Genomic DNA, 17,410 nt, shown 5'->3' with positions numbered 1-17,410 from the left:
TCCAGGCCGAGGAAACAGTAAGTAGAAGTAAAAGAGAACTACTTTTTGGGTTTTTGTTTTGAGATATAATTGACATATTGGGTTGGCCAAAAAGTTCGTTCAGGTTTTTCCATAACATCTTATGGGAAAACCTGAACGAACTTTTTTGGCCAACCCCACCACATTCCATTAGTTTTATTCGGTGTACTCAAGTTTTTTAAAAATGGTTCAAGGACAGGGTAGTGGGGAGAGGGAGCAGCAGAGGAAGAAGCTGAAAACCTGAGTTCATACAGTGGGGCTAGATTCTGAAATGTCCGTTATGCCAATCTAGACACAAGAGTTCATATGTATCGAATAAAGCAGGAGGCCTTAACTGGGGTCTATGGATACATAAATGGGCAAAAGGATTTAAATTACCTCTCCACCTCACAGTTCCATGCAGAATTCTAACATGGATACTCACATTTTTTATAATGGGAAGAAGTATAAAACTTTCATAAGATTCCTATGGGGTCCAAAAAGGACATAAACCACCATTATAGGTAATGGTGAATCATCCCAGGAATATATATCACATGAAAATTATCAAAAAGGGACAAATTAGTGATTTTAAACTCTCGTTGCTACGCGTGCTACAGAATGACTCATCGTTTACTGAGAAGCAACAAAACTCAAGAAGGCAAAAACTATGATAAGGCTTCCCTGGTGGCACAGTGGTCAGGAATCCTCCTGCCAATGCAGGGGACGCAGGTTCGAGCCCTGGTGCGGGAGAATCCCACATGCCCCAGAGCAGCTAGGCCCATGTGCTGCAGCTGCTGAGCCTGCGCTCTAGAGCCGGCGAGCCACGGCTGCTGAGCCCACATGCCACAACTACTGAGCCTGCGTGCCACAGCTGCTGAAGTTCGTGTGCTTGGAGCTCATGCTCCGCAACAGGAGAGGCCACCGCAATGAGAGGCCCACGCGCAGTGGCGAGGAGTGGCCCCTGCTCACCGCAGCTGGAGAGGGCCCGTGATCAGCAGTGAAGACCCAACGCAGCCAAAAATAAATAAATTTATAAAAAATAAAAAACTATGATAATACAAGTGGTGGTTTGGTGCGAAAGAAACCACCATATTCACACACTGATACTGCACCTACTTTGACCAAGCAATCCCACTTCCGTGAATTTATCCCTACACATGTGCTCAAACATGCACAAACACATATGCATAAGGTTATTCAATGGCGCACTGTTTTTAATAACAAAAGACTGGAAACCACCCATGTCTATTAAGTAGAAGACTAGTTAATCATGGAATACCCATACTATATATATAAATTTTTTTTTTTTTTTTTTTGCGGTACGCAGGCCTCTCACTGCTGTGGCCTCTCCCGTTGCGGAGCACAGGCTCCGGACGCGCAGGCTCATCGGCCATGGCTCATGGGCCCAGCCGCTCCGCGGCATGTGGGATCTTCCCGGACCAGGGCACGAACCCATGTCCCCTGCATCGGCAGGTGGACTCTCAACCACTGCGCCACCAGGGAAGCCCAAATTTTTAAACAGTTTGGCAGTTTCTTTTCTTCTTAATGTTGCGTATATTATTTTTTATTTATTTGTTTTGGCTGCATTGGGTCTTTGTTGCTGCGCGGGGGCTTTCTCTAGTTGTGGTGAGCGAGGGCTCTCTTCCTTTCGGTGTGCGGGCTTCTCATTACGCTGGCTTCTCTCATTGCAGAGCACGGGCTCTAGCACGTGGGCTTCAGTAACTGTGGCACTCGGGCTCAGTAGTTGTGGCTCGCAGGCTCTACAGCACAGGCTCAGCAGTTGTGGTGCGTGGGCTTAGTTGCTCCACGGCAAGTGGGATACTCTCAGAGCAGGGATCAAACCTGTGTCCCCTGCATTGGCAGGCGGATTCCTAACCACTGCGCCACCAAGGAAGTCCCCACATACAATATATATTATGCAACTACTGATATTATCAAGAAGGTAGCTCTATTTAGGATCTCCAAGATATACCGTTAAGTGAAAAAAAGTACAAAACAGTGTATAGACTACAACTGTGTAAGTGAAAAGCAACAAAAAAGGGACACATATACATCTGTAGTAAATACATTTGCTATATAGAACCCAAAACATCTCTGGAAGAATTTACAACGAACTGATAACTTCAGCTACTGGATAGATGAAAAAGGATTAGAGAATAGCCATAGGGAAGAGATAGATCACTGTATATCCCCTTGTACTTTTTTTTTCTTTTTTGGTAATTCGTTTATAAATAAATGAATGAGTGAATAAATGCATAAAAATAAAATAACTTACATAAGTAATGCTACTAAGTAGTGTTATGAACACAGGCACAGAAATAGAAATGACTAATCTGGGCACAAAACTGCTGTAAAAAACATAGTTGCAAATAAGCATCGTGGGTAGAAAATGTGGGTGAAAAAAACCTCCCTCATACTATCAACTATAGTTTGAGTACATAAAACACATGAGGGAGGCACCTTGCTACACACTTGGGATGTGGTGTGTGTGGATAAAATCTACCAAGAGGGAATTCCCTGGGGTCCAGTGGTTAGGACTCTATGCTTCCCCTGCAGGGGGCACGGGTTCGATCCCTGGTCGGGGAACTAAGATCCCACAAGCCTTGCGGCACGACCTACTTGACTAATTAATTTTTTAAAAATCTACCAAGAAACATTCTGCCAAATCCTATGATTATCTGGCAGAGTTAAAGGCTGAAATCATTAGGTTACTAAAATAGAAACATACCGAAGTCCCAGTTTGATAATCAATTTTGAACAAAGCTAGATATGTCAAGTTCAGGACCACAGAATAATGTCACCACTTACTAACTGATGGAAGATTTTCCTATTTCAGACTTTTCTGGCTATGTAAACTTATAATTTTAGCTCTCTCCCAAAGACGATGAACCAAAAAACTCTCCCAAGTTACACTATGAAATGTTCGGGGGTTTGTTTTTTGTTTGTTTTTTTTGTAAAGGTGGAGAAAAGAACACTAAACTGGTACTCAGGTGACCTGGATTCTTCCACTAACTGTGATTACGAACAAATTTAATCTCCTCAATCCTGTTTCTTTAAGGGTCTAGATCTGATGACTTCCAGAAGTAAAATAATTCTAAAATTTCAAGATTATACAGGGAGTAAGCAACGATTTTCCAGTTTCTTTCAGCTCATTTTTAAATTTGGCTTAACAACTAAATTGAATGTAAAAGCATTTAACAAAATATGTAATCATTACCAAAGGAAGAACCCTAAAGAGACAGTCTTGAATATTTCAAATTTGTCAACACCAAGATGAAACTGACAAACTTAAGGCTCTGAGTGCCTCTTGATTTTGGAACAGTGGTTCTCAGTTTCTGGTTTTATTACCCACACTGGCCTAAAAGCCTAATTAGTTCCTCAGTCTTTGGCATTTGTATCTTTACCCTATGACACATACTGTCTTAGTTTGGTATTTTCCTCCAAACAAGTCAGTCTGGATTTCAAAAGTACAGTGATTATTAAAGATATAATCAGTGAGATTTAACCAAATACCTAAAAGTGAAGTTAAAAAAATTTAACCAATGAAACATATATCTATTATTTTTTTTTAAAACGAAGAGTTTTCTTTTTTAACATTTTATTTATTTTTTTTTGGCTGCACCATGTGTTAGTTGTGGCACACAGGATCTTTGTTGAGGCGTGCGGGATCTTTTGTTGCTGCGTGCAGGCTTTCTCTAGTTGTGGTGAGTGGGGGTTACTCTTTGTTGTGGTGCGTGGGCTTCTCACTGCAGTGGCTTTTCTTGTTGCAGAGCACGGGCTCTAGGCACGTGGGCTTCAGTAGTTGTGGTGCACAAGCTCAGCTGCTCCGCAGCATGTGGGATCTTCCCAGACCAGGGATTGAACCCGTGTCCCCCACATTGGCAGGCGGATTCTTAACCACTGCGCCACCAGGGAAGTCCCTGGAATGATTTCTTGGATATACTGTTAGGAAAAAACAAGGGTCCCACACACATAAATGGGACTATATCAATCTCAAAAACTCTTGTGCAGTAAAGGATACAATCAACAGAGTGAAAAGGCAACCTACAGAATGGGAGAAAATATTTGCAAATCTGATAAGGATTTATCAGATTTATCAGATTTTATCAGAATATATAAAGAACTCCTACAACTCAGCAACAAAAAAAATCAAGTAACTCACTTAAAATTTGGGCAAAGGGCTTGAAGAGACATTTCTCCAAAGATGATATACAAATGGCCAACAAGCATATGAAAAAGATGCTCAACATCATTAATCATCAGAGAAATGCAAACTGAAACCACAATGAAGTACTGCAACTTTTGAACACAGTTCTCTGTTCATTTTTAGTAGAATACATTCTAAGGAAAAAAAGGACTGAAAAGAAATTAACTGCACTCAGCAGGATGTAAACTGAATCTACTTTCTTTGTAGCAAATCCCAATAATAACGTTATAATATAAACTGATGATTTTTGAAAACATGTTTCCTAGCTCTGTCCACTGAAAGGAGCCTAGAAGCAAACACACTCTAGTAACAGCGCATATACTACCTAGCACTCAAATTTTAATTTATAAATATCACTTTCCATCAAAAGAAAGCAGGGCTTTCTGGAGAAATAGAAAAATATAAAAAACAAGAAGAAAGGAAAACACAAGAAAGACCTGGGTTATTCTGTTTTGCAAAAACCAAGAAAGCCCTCAGAGATTAATCAGTCTCAGTCAAAAAGGACATAAGACGGAATTCCCTGGCGGTCCAATGTTTAGGACTCTGCACTTCTACTGCAGGGGCCATGGGTTTGTTCCGTGGTAGGGGAACTAAGATCCCTGGAAGCCGCATGGCACAGCCAAAAAAAAAAAAAGTGACACAAAAACCAGCTCGAAGAGGGACTCACACTGGCCAAATCTGGAACAACTTAAGCATCAAAAACAATAACAGGGGCTCCCCCAGTGGCGAAGTGGTTAAGAATCCGCCTGCCAATGCAGGGAACATGAGTTCACTCCCTGGTCCGGGAAGATCCCAAATGCCGCGGAGCAACTGAGCCCATGTGCCACAACTACAGAGCCTGCACTCTAGAGACCAAGAGCCACAACTACTGAGCCCACGCGCCACAACTACTGAAGCCTGCGCACCTAGAACCCGTGCTCCGCAACAAGAGAAGCCCCCTCAATGAGAAGCCCGTGCACTGCAACGAAGAGTAGCCCCGGCTCGCTGCAACTAGAGAAAGCCCACGTGCAGCAACGAAGACCCAACACAGCCAAAATTAAATAAATAAAATAAAATTTTAAAAAAAAACAGTAACAACTACAACATACCAAAAAACAGTATTAGTAATTCTCCAAAAACGAAAACAAAACTAATAGACTATACTCTAAAAAAAAGTCATTAAGGCTTCCCTGGTGGCGCAGTGGTTGAGAGTCCGCCTGCCGATGCAGGAGACACGGGTTCATGCCCCGGTCCGGGAAGATCCCACATGCTGCGGAGCGGCTAGGCCCGTGAGCCATGGCCGCTGAGCCTGTGCGTCCGGAGCCTGTGCTCCGCAATGGGAGAGGCCACAACAGTGAGAGGCCCACGTACCACACACACACACAAAAAAAGTCATTAAAGAAAAAAAGACCACAGAACTGGTCTTGATTAAAAACTAAAGAAATATGACAATCAAATACAATGTTCAATTTTAGGTTGGATCCTAAATGACAGGGGGGAAAAAACTCTGTAAGGGACGTTATTGAGACAACTAGAGAAACTGGAATATGAAATTTGAATATCAAATATTGTATCAATGTTAAATGTGTAGAATTTGTTAATACTGTGGGTATTTAAGAGAATGGTGTTCTTAGGGAAAAGATGCATGGTGTCTGTGAAGGACTCCAGATGGTTCAGAAAAAATACATGGGCTGGCGGGAATTCCCAGGGAGCCCAGTGGTTTCACTGCCATGGCCTGGGTTCAATCCCTGGTTGGGGAACTGAGATCCCGCAAGCTGCTCAGCACGGCCAAAAAACAACCAAAAACATGGGATGGGGAAAAAGAAGGGATGGAGGGAAGGAGGGATAAAGCAAATGTGACAAAAAGTTAACAACTGGTGAACAGGGATGAAAAAGTATGAGAGTTCTTTGTACTAGTATTCCAACTCTTCTGTAAGTTCGTATTTATTTCAAAATTTAAAAGTTTAAGCAGAGCGACTTCCCTGGTGGTGCAGTGGATAAGACTCCGCGCTCCCAATGCAGGCGGCCCAGGTTCAATCCCTGGTCAGGGAACTGGATCCCACATACATGCCACAACTAAGAGTTCGCGTGCGGCTACTAAGGAGCCTACGTGCTGCAATTAAGGAGTTGGTGAGTGGCAACTAAGAAGCCCTCCTGCCGCAACCAAGACCCAGTGCAACCAAATAAATAATAAAAATTTTTTTGTAAGTTTAAAACATGAAAGAGGGGGAAGCTCTTTTTTTTTTTTTTTTAACAGAAAACAGCTAATAAATGTAAAGAAAGAACAGAGCCATGAGGAGCATTTTTGTAGAAAGTTCACTCATTTAATTTTCATAACCCCCAATTAAATAAATGACTAGGCCAACAATCAACCACCAAATGACGGGGAAAATGTACCTTTTCAACGAAGAAACCTGATGGACACCACACTAACCAAGTAAACTTAGCATAGTAAACAATGGGGCAAACTAACATCTGGTAATCCTCACCACCTTATTGATCACTAGAAACAGGAGAACCAGACATTCTGTCCTTCCTGATGTAACACAATGTAAATTACATATCATCATCTATGAAGTATTTTTGCCAAAAATATCTGACCCAAATTTAATCAAACCTCTCTAAATCTAACGTCCAATTTATAGGAAATTTTAAAAATAGAGAAATAAGTTAAATGCCATTTTAATCATTTAATCAGAAAATCCCAAATGTGGAACATTCTTTAAAAAGTCCATGCCAGAGACTTAATGCTAACTGTCTTAAGCATAATAATGGTTACTGTTTTTATATAGTCTTAGCGGGAGGCTAGTTTGCAATAAAAATACATAAAGTGTAGAAAAATGGCATTACTTTAAAGAGATCCATCCTGAGGTATTCAGGGGACAAACAGCATGATATCTGTTTAATTTCAACTGGTTGCTGCAGGGAGAGGTATACTGAGAACTAAAGCAAAATGGTTAAATGTCAGTAACAGATAAATCTAAATGAAAGGCAACAGGTGTTCACTGTGTTACTCTTTCAACTTTTCTGGATGTTTGCAGTTTCTCCTAACATAAAAAGATAGGAAAAAAGTTACCAGATTATCCCACATACAAATAAAGGGAAATTGCTCCTTAGAAGTATCTTACTAAGTGGGACAGTAAATAGAGCAAGTGCCTATAACAAAGTCAGCCTTCAAGCACAGTTGGGCATTTGTCAACCCACCCAACAATCTGTTCAAAACCGTTAAGGCATAGTGCCCGGTAGTATGAAGGCAGTCACACAGACCTTAGATTAACCGGAGAGACAGCTGTAAATAAATAAATACTCACTAAAGACCTCATTAATGGGAAGAGATTTAGTTGGATGTTGAGGAATGGACAAGATATGCATAGTCTGAAAGAGGTCACCAGTAAGGGCCAAGGAGCAGAATAATAAACCAGGTCTGTGTGAAATATGGATCCCAACACAGTCATGAAGAGAATTTTTGTAGAAAAATCAATCATTCATCCATTTTTATAATGCTTAGGCTTTATGAATATAAAAAAAATATAAGGCTCTGAAACATCTGCCTTCAAAGAGCTGACAAAGTAATGGAAAAGATACTGCTTCAATCAAAATACATTAAAGAGAGATATACACAAAATTCTTTAATAACACAGGGAAAGGAGTAATCAGTTTACCAGAGGAATGAGATTATCAGTAAGTTTTCAACAAAGATATTTGAGTTAGTTTTTAAACAGTGAGAATGGGGAAGGTAGGAATGGGCAAGATGGATGAAGGGGGGCCAAAAGGTGCAAACTTCCAATTCTAAAATAAATAACTTATAAGGATGTAACATATGACATCGTGACTACAGTTAATAACACTATACTTCATATTTAAAAGTTTCTGAATAGATCTTAAAAGTTCTCATGGCAAGAAAACAAAATTGTAACTATGTATGGTGATGGACTTATTGCAATGATCATTTTGCAATATACACTAATAGCGAATCATTATGTTGTACACCTGAAAGTAATACCTCAATTTAAAAAAAGTGACCTCATCAATTAAAGTCACAGAAAGAAAAATGCCAAAAATTACTGAATGCTTACTATGTACTAGACACTTTCTTTTACCTTTGAAATAAGTACTATAATTAACATTTTTATATATAAGAAAACTCAAGTTCAGAGAGTGTAAATGACCAAATGTAGAAAAGCTAGTTAGTGGTGAGCCTGGCATTCAAACCTAGGTCTGTCTACTGCTAAAACCCATGGCCTTTACAATACTACCCAGCTCTGGGAATTTACAAGCACTCAAGTTATGAACATAAGGTACAATACAAACGTTATAAAGTCAGTCACTACCAGAAAATACTAAAATGTTCTAGGGCCAGAAAGGATGAGAGTAATGTAAAGATTTTCCAATACTATACATACTTAAGAGTCTCAGAAATACTTCCACTATTCCAAAAGAAAAAGTTTCAGCACAAGCAAAAGTGTCAACACAAATAAAATCCTGGAATTACAAGCAACAGTTTCAACACAAAATCCTGGAATAATGTTTGGCAGAAAACTACGACAATCTGGAGTCTTAAACAACAAATCTGGAATGCTTAAACAACTGGTAAGTTTATGACATTTAATTAAACATACTTTGATAATGAAGATTTCTAATCTGCAGGCTCTAGCTAATGAATACTACTTTATCTAAAAGTCCTTTTTTCTTTTTTTTTTGGCTGAGCAACCTCAAAAGGATTACATAAATAGATTAAGTGAAAAGCTTTCACTGATATCTTTGTCAATATATTTGTTACAGTTACAAAGCTTTATTTTACCTTACCTTCTTTCTTATTCTGAAATATGAAACAGTTCGAACTTCAGCAATAATCAAATAGCACGTTTTTCCCAAAGTAGTGTGAAAAATATACGGACTTATTACTTAGCAAAGAGAGCTTTGAAAAAGTACCTTAAGTGGTTACTAAAAGTATAATTAAAGCCTTAGGTCAGGGTAAAACTGTGATGGCAAATCTGTCGTCTTAGTATTTTTCACCAACCTAAGAATGCAGGTTAAGCCATCAACTTCAGGGATAAGGATTTATTTTTTCCTAAAGCACTGTGATGTAAGGCCAACTTTCTATGAAAATTCTTCCCCCATAGACACAAAGATAAAAATTTTCCCTAAACTTCAAGAAAAAAGGCCAAATACGAAACTAGACGCCTCAACAAACTGAAACCGATACAGTATTTTGCCGCCTTCTAGGCAAGGAGACCAATTAAAAAGTGCAAAGGTATCTCATGGTTATAAAAGATAGGCGTAAAAAAAAAAAAAAAGATAGGTGTCAAAAGCAATTAAGATTAGGAACAGAAAAATGCCATCAGGGGAAGAATGAACATGTTTCCTTTTAACTAACAGTCTCTAAAAGTTTTGTTTAAATTAAACAGATCTACCACTGCATCACGTTCACAGGCAAAAAATGCTGCGTGCACTGAATCTCCAGAGTGTACCTGAAAGTCAACTCACTGCTCCCAAGAGGTATTCCTTTTAACATAAGCTTTTTGTTCATACTCGTCTTCGAAATTTCCCGAACAGTCAACTGCATGTCATCCGTGTGGAAATTACTTCGAAACATTCTTGACAGGCTTTCTACAAATAATCCGTGCTTTTCTGACTTGATTTAAACAGGTCCAATTATGGAATTCCCTATCGACCCGCCTCCTTCTTCTTTCTCCGGAAGGACCACCAACCACTAGGGTTTACAACCAAGTAACCAGTTTTTTCCTTTCCGTAAAAAAAAGAGAATGCCTTCTAAGAACCTAAATATCTAGTTGCCAGAAGTCTTAAAATCGGAAACGTGCAGTGAGTTCTTAAGGGACACTTGCAGGGACCACGATCTAAACCAAACAAAATACTAATGTAGCTATTGCAAAGGAGCAGGGGATTTCTGCCTGTCAAGCTGTGGACTTAACCCTGTTAAAATACCGAGTTCCAGCCACGATAATAACGAGGTTAAATCTTCCGCCGTTTTACAGGTTTCCCATTAACTAACTTCCCGTGACCCCTTCACCCAACCACTCAAAACCACACTCCATTCCACTCTCGGCCCAACCCCTTCCACTCCCGCCCCAAATTCCAGTTTTAACGCGCTTCCCTCCTCCAAACTTCCCAGTTTTCTCCGTGGCCTACCCTACCTACGTCTTCTCGTCGCCACCGGTCCCCAGTCAGGGCCTTGGTCCTACCATGCCTGCCTTTCCCGGTCTGCCTCAAGCCTGCAGCCCCGTCCCCTGAGGCCCGAACCCGCCTCAAAGAGCCCTCGGGAGTTCGATCCTCCCAGCTCTTCCAACCCATCCCCAGGCACCCCCCAGGCCCCCAAAGCACGCAACGGCCGAGCATGAAAATGGCGGAGAGTGCCGCCGCCTGCTGCAGGCGAGCGGTCCCGTGCCGCCGCCGCACTCACCCTGTGGCGCTGAGCAGAGCTCCTAATGACTAGCGAGCGAAATGTTCGTCTTCACAGTCAGGAGTATCTCTCCTGTCTGGCCTCCTCCCTCCCCTCTCAATCCCACTCCTCCAAAAGAGCAGCCGCCATCTTCCCCTATGAGCCACCGAGCGCACGCCCCTGCGTCATCACGCACCGGCGTACGCTACTACGTCACGCGCGCCGGGGCCGCCGGGCTCCCTAGGGCTCAATCTGCGCCTGCGCATAGGTGAGAGGCGGGGCCTGACCGGAACCCCACGCGGCTTAGCTGAGCGACTCCTTTGTTCCAGCTGAGACGAGGACGGAGCCGCAGCCGGAGGAGGGACCGGGAGAGGGTGGTGCTGCCGTACTTTTTTCACATTGTGAGCTAACCTTGATGCTCTCAGAAGTACCCTGTTTTCGAAAATTGAATGAGAAATTTGTTCGAGGGCGGTGCTGCAGTTGCTAAGTCTGTTTATTCATCCGTGGAATTGGGGGTATATCTTAAGAATTTGAAGGAAAGCGCCGAGCTGAGTCAAGCACACAGAGTTTGCGCGTTCCCGGTGCCTCTGAGTTATCGCCTTTCCTCACTGAGTGGAGACCAAGTTATAAAAACTGAGCCCTAGGGTACGACCACTTTGGTAAACTGTTTCCAGTACTAAAACTAAGCCCTCCCTTGAGACTCAGCAGTTCCCCTCCAAGAGGACTGAGTGCATGCGTCCACCAGAGGCTTGCACGGGAATGTTCATAGCAGCTTTTTTTGTGATAACCAAACACTGGTAACCCCAATGTCCATCAGCAGTTGTACTGGTAAATAAATTGTGGTGTGGTCATGCAGTGGGCTGCTATGTAGCGACAGGAAATTCAGGCATACCTCGGAGGTACTGCGTGTTCAGTTCCATACCACCGTAATAAAGCCAATATTGCAGTAAAGTGAGTCACACGATTTTTTTTTCATTTCTCAGTGCATATAAGTTTATGTTTGCACTGTACTTAGTCTATTAAGTGTGAAATAGCACTAAGTCTAAAAGAAATACATACCTTAATTTCAAAATGCTTTATTGCTAAAATATGCTAACCATCATCTGACAATGCAGGCTTGCCACAAACCTTCAATTTGTAGGGAAAAAAATGCAATATCTGTGAAGCGCAATAAAACAAGGTATGCCTGTAATTACTGATAAATGCAACAAACTGGATGAATATCACAGATACTGTTAAATCAGGCACAGAAGAGGACACGGATGATTCCACTTATATGAAGTTCAGAATACAACTTCAAAACAAAAAAGTTGTCTTCTAACTTTAGGAAAGTAATTTGGCAGTATGAATCAAGAATCTTAAAAATATTTATTACTTTTGCCTCTAATTCCTCTTCTAAGAATCTATTCTAAGGATGGTCACAGAAGTGTGAAATATATATATATACAAAACTTCATTTAAGTATTATTGATGATAGGAAAAAAAAAAGAGAGCAACTTAAATGTCCAATAGCAGGGAATGGCTAAATAATGGTAGAGTATCTGTACAGAGTATCTATACAACGTTTTTATGATGATATCAGAAATGCTTATTATCTGATTTTAGTGGAACATGAATATGAAGAACTATAAATATGTGTATGTAATGAGAAATAACCTAAGGAAATAATATGGTGGGATTAAGGATGACTATTGTGTTCTGTTTTTGTAATCACTGAGGGGGAAAGGGTGTGTTTTTTTAAAGCAGTAACAGGTTACTGACATGGTATATTAAATTATTAAATGAATCTCTATTTATTAACAATTACAGTTTACAAATTCCTGTTGATTGATTAACATCATACGTCATTTAGGAATTCTTTCTCTTTCCATTTTTTTGGACTAGACTTGGAAGTTCACTGGGCATTATTAACAAATATCAGAACCCCACACCTCCCCAGGTGCCAAAAGTTTAATCTTCATTCCTTCAATTCCAGGAAGGCAGGGATTATCAGAAACTTGGAAGCAACAAGCAAAGATTTAGGAAAGAAGGATTTTACTCCAGGGTAGTGTTAAAAAACAAAATTCGACTGAGTAAATTTTAAAGATCTTATTGGTTTTATTCAATGATTCATGAATCAGGCAACATCCAATCTAACAATGGAAAGAAGCTCCAAGGAGAGTATAGGCAGAAGGGTCCAGGAACAAGGAAGTTCTACTAGCAAAAAGTAGATTGGTCACTTTGCTTTAAGGGCTGGGGTTATCAGTCAGGTTACTTAACTAGAGCTGATTATGCGATTCCTGATTGACTGGTTTAAGATTGCATTTCTGGGAGAGCTGAAACTGTAATTAAGTCTCAGTTTGATGAGGTGGGGCTTAGCATAAGTGACTCCATTTTGGGCCTGTTGTCTTGTTTTTATCAATTCCCCCCAAACACTTTCTTTTTTTCTTTTTTTTGGCCATGTCATGTGGCTTATAAATATATGTATGTAATGAGAAATAACCTCTTAATTCCCTGACCAGAGATCAAACCCATGCCCCCTGCATTGGGAGCACAGAGTCTTAACGCCTGGACCTCCTGGACCTCTCTGTGGTGTTTACAGGTCGCTACATTGGGTTCACGTTCTTTAAGTCAGTCATTCTCTTCGTTCCTTTTCTGATGTTCTAGTTTTAGGGAGATCTTTTGCTCTCTGGTTAGTGACTGCAAACATGCATTTGAAGGTTTTGAGAGAATACCAAGCCTCAGGAAGACTACTATGATTATCAAAAGCAGGATAACTCCCAATATCTGGCATGTACTTTGGAGCCATGATCCCCAAGACCCAAATCAATCAGAATCAAATAAGTCAGAGAAAGACCCCATTGAAGGAGTCACTCTCTTAAGACAACTGGCTTGTTCACTGATCTTATGTAGCTGAGTCTCAACTTCTTCAGAAGTGTCAATCCAAGTGCAACAAGTGGTGTTAGCCGTAGCACAAACACCTCCTTGCTCAGTTAAAAGGCAACCAAGGGTTATCCTATTATCAAAAACAACGTCAGCCAGAGATTCTAGGCATTTTCGTTGGGCAGCTATTGCTTTAGCAGCAGATTCTACAGTACAAGAGTTAAGGAGAGGTTCCTGATCACAGCCTCATTTGCGCTTACTCCTAACCAAGGAAGTAGCGACCTGCCAAAGGAAGTGAATTTTGAATCATAAATGCCTTCTGGTAATTCCCATTTGGGTCTGTGGCTCAGGACTGAAAAGGTGATAGCCATGGAGCTCAGTAAAATTTAAGGGTCTGTAAACTACACAGGCAGTTCTCTTAATCCATTCTGATGATCTCTGTCTTGTAATTAATGTTTTTTTCCTTTTTTTTTTTTTTTTGCAGTACGCGGGCCTCTCACTGTTGTGGCCTCTCCCGCTGTGGAGCACAGGCTCCGGACATGCAGGCCCAGCGGCCATGGTCCACGGGCCCAGCCGCTCCGCGGCATGTGGGATCCTCCTGGACCGGGGCACGAACCCGAGTCCCCTGCATCGGCAGGTGGACTCCCAACCACTAGCGCCACCAGGGAAGCCCCTGTAATTAATGTTTTAAGGCCATCCATATTTAAAGTGATTATTGAGATAGTTGGATTAATATATACCATATTTGTAACTATTTTCTATCCTTTGCCCCTGTTCTCTCTTTTTTTAAACTATTTTTTGCCTCTGATTTTAATCAAAATGTGATTCCATTTTTTCTCTTAACATATCAGTAGTACTTCTTTTAAAATTTTTTAAACGGTTTCCCTACAATTAACAATCTGAATTTACAACTAACCTAAATTCACTTTCAAATAACACTGTATTTCTTTCTTTCTTTCTTTTTTTAATATTTATTTACTTATTTGGCTGTGCTGGGTCTTAGCTGCGGCAGGCGGGATCTTCGTTGCCATGTGCGGGATCTTTGGATCTTTAGTTTCAGCATGCAGGAACCCCAGTTGTGTCATACAGGATCCAGTTCCCTGACCAGAGATCGAACCCAGGCCCCCTGCATTGGGAGCATGGAGCCTTAGCCAGTGGACCACCAGGGAAGTCCCAACACTGTATTTCTTCATGGTTATGTAGGTATCTTATAACAGAGTTTTCCCAGTTCCTCCCTTCCATCCCTTATAAAATTTCTCGCATACATTTCACTTATCCGTAAACTATTATCACCAAATGTATTTTTGCAATTATTAATTTGAAGACAGTGAATCTTTTAGATAAATTAAGAATAAGAAAAGTAAAAACTAAAAAATATTTTATTTGGGGACTTCCCTGGCAGTCCAGTGGTTAGAACTCCACACTTCCACTGCAGGGGGCACGGATTCAATCCCTGGTCGGGGAACTAAGATCCCACATAGCCGCAAGGCGCTGCCAAAAAAAAAAATTTTTATTTTACCTTAATTTATACCTTCTCTAACACTCTTCCTTTCTTTATGTAGCCCCAAGTTCCTGACCTACATCATTTTCTTTCTCTGAAGAACTTTCTTTAACATTTCTTGCAAGGCAGGTCTACTGGAGACAAATTCAGTTTCTATTTATGTTAGAGTCTGTATTTCATCATCACTTTTGAAAGAGAAATTTGATAGATACAGAATTCTAGGTTGGTGAGACTTCCCTGGTGGCGCAGTGGTTAAGAATCCACCTGCCAATGCAGGGGACATGGGTTCAAGCCCTAGTCTGGGAAGATCCCACGTGCCACGGAGCAACTAAGCCCATGTGCCACAACTACTGAGCCTGCGCTCTAGAGCCCGCAAGCCTAGAGCCCATGCTCCGCAACAAAGACAAGCCACTGCAGTGAGAAGCCCGGGCACCACTTGAAAAGTAGCTCCCGCTTGCCGCAACTAGAGAAAGCCCACGGGCAGCAATGAAAACCCAACGCAGCCAAAAATAAATAAATAAATAAATTTATTTAAAAAAGAATTCTAGGTTGGTGGGGTGTTTTTTTTTCTTTCAACACTTTAAATATTTCACTCCACTCTCTGCTTGCTTGCATGGTTTCTGAAGAGAAAATCAATATATTTCTTATACTAGTTTCTCTACACGTAAGATTTTTTCCTTCTGCCTTCTTTCAGGGTTTTCTTTTTGTCTTTGATTTTCTTAAGTTTGAATACGATATACAAAGGTATTGATCACTTGGTGTTTATGCTGCTTGGTGTTCTCTGTGATTCCTGTGGTTTGATGTATGTTAAATAAAAGTTTCCAGCCATTATCAAGTATTTCTTTTCTTTCTTTCTTTCCTTCTTTATTGTTTTATTTCTTTCTTCTTGTATCCCCTTTACACAGATGTTACCCCTTTTATAATTGTCCCACAGTTCCTGGATATTCTTTTCTACTTTATTCAGTCTTTTCTCTCTCGCTCTCTTTTTTTTTAGTTTGAAAAGTTTCTATTGATATATCTTCAAGCTCACTGATTCTTTCCTCAGTCATATCTAGCCTATTCATGAGTTCATCAAAACATTCTCCATTTCTGTTAGTGTTTTTTATTTCTACCGTTTCGTCTTAGAATTTCCATCTCCTTGTTTACACTGCCCATCATGTTCTTGCATGTTGTTCAATTTTCCATTGGAGCTCTTAGCATATGAATTACACTCATTTTATTATTTATTTTTAATTTATTTACTTATTTTTGGCTGTGTTGGGTCTTTGTTGCTGTGCATGGGCTTTCTCTAGTTGCAGCGAGCGAGGGCTACTCTGTTGTGGTGCACAGGCTTCTCATTGCGGTGGCTTCTCTTGTTGCGGAGCACAGGCTCTAGGCACGCAGGCTTCAGTAGTTGTGCCTCGCGGGCTCTAGAGCACAGGCTTAGTAGTTGTGGTGCCCGGGCTTAGTTGCCCCGCGGCATGTGGGATCTTCCCAGACCAGGGCTGGAACCCATGTCCCCTGCATTGGCAGGCAGATTCTTAACCACTGCGTCACCAGGGAAGCCCAAATTACACTTACTTTAAATTTCCAGTCTAATATTCCAGAATCTCTATCATATTCCAGTCTGGTTCTGATGCTTGCTCTGTCCCTTCAAATTGTGGGGGGAGAGGGTGGTTGCCTTTTAGTAGGCCTTGTAATTTTTGGTTGAAAGCTGGACATGATTAGTGTATTGGGTAAAAAATACACCAAACTGAGGTAAATAGGGCTTTAATGTAAGTTTTTTATGTTCTAGGAGTTAAACCATGTTTACTCTTTGCTGCTAGTCATAGGTGTCAGAAGCAATCATTTTCTCTGGGGTGCTTTGTTTTTTGCAGGTTTTTGTTGTTGTTGTTTATTTTGTCTTCCCTGTTCTTTTTGTGATGATAGTTTGCCCCGTGACCTCATCTCTATGATGGATTTAGGAAGAATTGTTGATTTTCAGTTTGTTCAGCTTCTCTTCTTCTTGTGGTGACAGGCGTAATGATCTCTAATCTCCATACATATTGGACCACAAACTGGAAGTCTTTTAATCTTTTATAATTAAAATGAACTAATTTTAGCTTGTTTCCCCTTCATCCCTATTTTTGGAAAAGCAAAGAAATGTAATTCAGGGAGTCGTTTTACTTTTTTAAAGCAGGATGTCACAAACTGCTCAGGGATATGTCACATCCTAGAATTAAAGCTTTCCTTGCTTGTGCTGGCTGAGAAGCTTTAATGCCAGGCCCATTCCCTTTAGGTGAGATTTGTGTGTAGGTAATTTGCCTAGGCCTTTAAAAGCAAAAAAGTAAGAAAAGAGATTGCTACATTAGAAAAGACTAAACGTGTAGGGTGTGGACTCCTGGTGTACACTCAGGGTGATCCAGCCCCTCCAGGTCAGAAAGTGGGGTGACAATTCCAACAGGCAACAATGAGCCTCTGTCTTTTATCCCCCCCCACCCCC

General features: G+C 40.9%; 1 protein-coding gene across 14 annotated transcripts in view; it reads right to left on the bottom strand.

Moving 5' to 3' along the window:
• WDR33 (WD repeat domain 33) overlaps positions 1 to 10,767 on the bottom strand; it is a 103,779-nt gene extending 93,012 nt beyond the window's left edge. For all 14 annotated transcript variants that reach the window (XR_007478543.1, XM_033400163.2, XM_004276867.4 and 11 more), the window contains exon 1: positions 10,608 to 10,767. The gene's annotated coding sequence lies outside the window, so the exon portion shown is untranslated. The remainder of the gene's footprint in view (positions 1 to 10,607) is intronic.
• Between the last annotated feature and the right edge of the window lie 6,643 nt (positions 10,768 to 17,410).

This window comes from Orcinus orca, chromosome 7 (genome assembly GCF_937001465.1).
Source record: "Orcinus orca chromosome 7, mOrcOrc1.1, whole genome shotgun sequence".
In the NCBI taxonomy this organism is placed as follows: Eukaryota; Metazoa; Chordata; class Mammalia; order Artiodactyla; family Delphinidae; genus Orcinus; species Orcinus orca.
Note: the sequence above shows the minus strand (reverse complement) of the source record. Positions and strands in the feature narration are given on the sequence as shown.